The 4,551-nt window shown below is 44.3% G+C and overlaps 1 pseudogene; it reads left to right on the top strand.

Annotated features, from left to right (window-relative positions):
* Window positions 1–3,691: 3,691 nt before the first annotated feature.
* LOC137233045 (large ribosomal subunit protein uL6 pseudogene) lies at window positions 3,692–4,348 on the top strand (annotated as a pseudogene).
* The last annotated feature ends 203 nt before the right edge of the window (window positions 4,349–4,551 follow it).

Here is a 4,551-nt window from a genome sequence, read left to right as displayed (position 1 = left end):
GGTCCAGGAAGATCCCACATGCCATGGAGCGGCTGGGCCCGTGAGCCATGGCCGCTGAGCCTGCGCATCCGAAGCCTGTGCTCCACAACTGGAGAGGCCACGACAGTGAGAGGCCCACGTACCGCAAAAAAAAAAAAAAAAAAGAAAAAAGAAAAAACAAACTCAGAAGGAGGAGTTGATGAGGAGCATGTTTTCCAAATTCTGCTACCCCTGGTAGGGTTACCATGAGTCTTGACAGAACATTCTAAGAAGTCTTAAAAGTTCACATTTTCACTTTCTGTAGTGCCTGAATTTTTTTTAAAAGCGAATTTATCCATGTTTGTAATCAGAAAAGAAAAACTAGTTTTATTCAAACAAAAGTAAAAAGCTGTCATAAATTCTGTTTTGGTTAATTAAGCCAGGGAGGCATTGTAAAGTAAATACTGAAAGCACTGAGCTTTGGAGTCGCCCAGACTGGAACCATCTGTCAGCTGCGTGACCTCTGGCAGGGGACACAATGTCTCTGAATTAGTTTCTCCCTCGAAAACTGAGTGGCCACCTTAGAGGGTGACCGTAGGGTCAAATGTGATAATGTTCGTAAAGAAAAGAAGAAAATATATTGAGTGTCAAATACTAAGTCAAAGAAGAAAATATAGAGTGTCAAATACTAAGTCCTTTCTGAATATTGAGCCCCTAGTAAGTGCTTAATAAAGAGTCAATATTTTATTACTGGTAGCAGAGTTAATGCCTTATTCATTCTGTCAGCAAAGAGCTTTTGGATCCAGCTTTGTGCTGGGTACTGGCTCAACACTGAATTTAGAGAATTTATTAGCCCAAGAATCAGCCCAGATTTCAAACAAGGGTTAAATTATATCCCATATTTTTAATTTATTTAACAAAACTATTTTCTTCCCCATGTCCTCCAGGCCCTGTGTACATCATATATGCTCCTCCTTATTTGAAGGGGAGTAAGCCCCATTGGGCCCTCACGGAGTTCACAGTGTAACTGGGAAGAGAGACAGACAGGAAATAAATCGTAAAAGCAGGTGGAAGGGAATGGGAGTTATTGTTTCATGGGTACAAATTATCTGTTTGAGGAGATGAAAAAGTTCAAGAGGCAGATGGTGGAGATGGTTGTACAACAATGTGAATGTACTTAAATGCCACTGGGCTACAGACTTGAAAATGGTTAAGATGGTCAATTTTTTTTTTTTTTTTTTTGCGGTACATGGGCCTCTCACTGTTGTGGCCTCTCCTGTTGCGGAGCACAGGCTCTGGACACGCAGGCTCAGCAGCCATGGCTCACGGGCCCAGCTGCTCCGCGGCATGTGGGATCTTCCCAGACCGGGGCACGAACCCGTGTCCCCTGCATCGGCAGGCGGACTCTCAACCACTGCACCAGCAGGGAAGCCCAAGATGGTCAATTTTATGTTATGTATATTTTACAATTTTTTTTTAAGGCAGATGGAAGCACAGGGACAGAGAGCCATGAGGGGCATTATGCATGAACCTACCTTATGACCCGGTAATTCCATCCGCAGGTAAATACAATCCCAGGTTCTCGCAGGAGGGAGAACCATCCTGGGGCCAAAATGGGCATTTGGCACCTTCCCTGATCAGGCAGAGCGGCAACCTGGCCCTGTCCTCAGTGCCCAGCAGAGACCAAGCCTTACGTGGGGATCTGTGCAGAGACACTGGCAGCTGCCCATGGCCAGGGTGGCTATGTGATGTGTGAGGCTCAGCAAGCAAGCAAAAGGCCCCTTGTTCAAAAAGTATTAAGAATTTCAAGACAAAGATGGCAGAGCATGAAACCAATCAAAGGCTCTTCTGAGTGTAGAACCTGTGCAACTGTACAGGTCACAGGGCCATGAAGGGGACTCTGATGGGGACAGTTCCCAACCACGTGCCATGAGGAAAGATGACAGAGGAAGGGAGAGAAGGAGACTGAGAGAATATTTTTTTGAAGTTTTTATTTAAGTATAACAAACAGAAAAGTGAATGAATCCTGACTATATGGCTTGATGAATTTTCACAAAGGGAGTAAAGTGTAACCAGCACCCAGATTAAGAAGCAGAACATCACCAGTACCCTAGAAGCCCCCCTCCTGCTTCTCATAGGTCCCCCTATCCTGACTTCTAACACCTTAGATTATTTTTGCTTGTTTGGGGGCTTTATGTAAGTGGGAATTAGATGGCATGTTTACTTTTATGTCTGGCCTTTTTCACCCTATTTCATGTTTGTGAGAGGCAGCCATGCTCCTGTGTGCAGCTGTAACTGTAAATTCTCAGACTGGTGATACCAAATGTCAGAGAGGATGTGGGGCGACCTGATCTCTCATGTACTGCTGCTGGTGGTGGGAGTGGACCATGGTACAGCTACTTTGGAAAACTGAGTAGTAACATCTAGTAAAGCTGACCCAGCACCTCTACTCTTAGATACGTGCATAACAGAAATGCAGGCACGTGCTCCCCCAAAACAACATTTATAAGACTGCTTACATCAGCAATATTTGTAATAGCCAAAAACTCAAAAACTTGAAACTACTCAAATGCCCCAGAACAATAAGGTGAGTAAATAAATAAATGGTGATATAGTCACAAAATGGATATTATTTCCCCCTGAGAGGCTGTATATTTGTTTGTTTAGAAAGATTATTTACCCTCTTGTGTGGCCTGAGTGTGCAACACAGAAGATAAACTTGCTCTTGAGTGAAAATGCAGAGGAGTGGGTTGAAGAGAGGGCCCCAGTCTCAGGAGCCATCGGTAGAGTAGTTCTAAGTGACATATTTAAGAGAAGAAGAATTTTCACAAGAGACACTCACACCTGTCTATGTTTGGAGTCTCAATTCCCAGAAATCTGCCCACAACCTGGCAAGAGATTTTGCGTCATGGAAATGGAGCACACGTGCCTTTGGTGACTCCCAGGAACAAAGAGCAAGCGTGTGAAGCACGCTCCTTCCCAGGGCCACACCCTCTACCAGGAATCAACCAATGCAAGGTCCACCCCCCATCTGTGTTTGGACTCCAACTCTCCAAGTTTCCTGGGGCGATGTCTCCTTCCTTCTCCTTGGTGAGACATACCTGAAAGACTGTGACCTCACTCTTTCCCAAGCCAGATAAGGACCAAGGACCAAAGTCCCCCGGCCAGAAGGTAGTCTCAGAATAGTCTTTTGGGGGAACTCCCTGGCAGTCCAGTGGTTAGGACTCAGTACTTTCACTGCCAAGGGCCCCAGGGTTCAATCCCTCGTCAGGGAGCTAAGATCCCATAAGCCGTGTGGCGTGGCCAAAAAAAAGTCTTTTGGTTCCTGTGCAAAATAACTGTATTTAGGTCTTGTGCCTAAAGTACTCAATGAATCTCAGTCTGCATTCACACTCGCCTACCTCAATGACTTTTTCTGTCTCCCCAGTGGCTCCCAGAATCTCCCCTCCCTCAGTTGTTTCTGGGTCCCCACTGCAAGTGGGTGACTCAGGCGACTGTGACGATGGCCTGGCTTTGACATTTGCACTGCAGCCCCAGCTCCTTAGCCCCAGTGGGCATACTAAGAAATAGTAGGGACGACAACAGCCATTTGTGAAATGTTTACCACATGTCAGGCCCTTTACATGCATTATTTATTTTTACCCCATAAGAGTGTTTATAAAGTAGATAGTGTTGTTTTACAGATCTGGAAAGTGATGATCAAAATGATAAAATAGCTTTTTGCTGTATCTACTGTGAGAATGAAGACCATTCTCAGCAATCAGACTGTCGACATTCCAGAAAATGTCAACATTACTCTGAAGGGATGCACAGTTATTGTGAAGGGCCCCAGAGGTACCCTGCAGAGGGACTTCAATCACATCAATGTAGAACTTAGTCTCCTTGGAAAGAAAAAGAGGCTCCGGTTGACAAATGGTGGGGGATTAGAAAGGAACTGGTGACTGTTTGCACTATCTGTAGCCATGTACAGAGCATGATCAAGGGTGTTACACTGGGCTTCCGTTGCAAGATGAGGTCTGTGTACGCTTACTTCCCCATCAACGTTATTATTCAGGAGAATGCTTCTCTTGTTGAAATCCGGAATTTTTTGGGTGAAAAATATATCCGCAGGGTTCGGATGAGGCCAGGCGTTGCTTGTTCAGTATCTCAAGCCCAGAAAGATGCGTTGATTCTTGAAGGAAACAACACTGAACTTGTGTCAGACTTGGCTGTTTTGATTCAGCAAGCCATAACAGTTAAAAACAAGGATATCAGAAAATTTTGGGATGGTATTTATGTTTCTGAAAAAGAAACAGTTCAGCAGGCTGAAGAATAAGATCTGAGTGATCCAGCTACAGAAACTGCAAGAGGCCAGACTCATTTGTGATATTTTAAAAATGAATAAAAGCTCTTTTGACTTGGGAAACAAACGAACAAAACAAAACAAAATGATAAACTAAGATGCTTAAGGGACAATGCTAAATGGCCGATTAAAAAAACCTGTTAGTCAATCTCCAAAACATGTCATTAACCATGGGACCCCATTGTTCTGCACCTCAGTTTTCACAGCTGTACAATGGGAATGTCAACGAAAAAATTAACCAGTCTAGGGAA

The sequence above is a fragment of the Pseudorca crassidens genome, chromosome 10 (assembly GCF_039906515.1).
Source record: "Pseudorca crassidens isolate mPseCra1 chromosome 10, mPseCra1.hap1, whole genome shotgun sequence".
Lineage (NCBI taxonomy): Eukaryota > Metazoa > Chordata > Mammalia > Artiodactyla > Delphinidae > Pseudorca > Pseudorca crassidens.
This window is presented reverse-complemented; position numbering and strand designations above follow the sequence as displayed.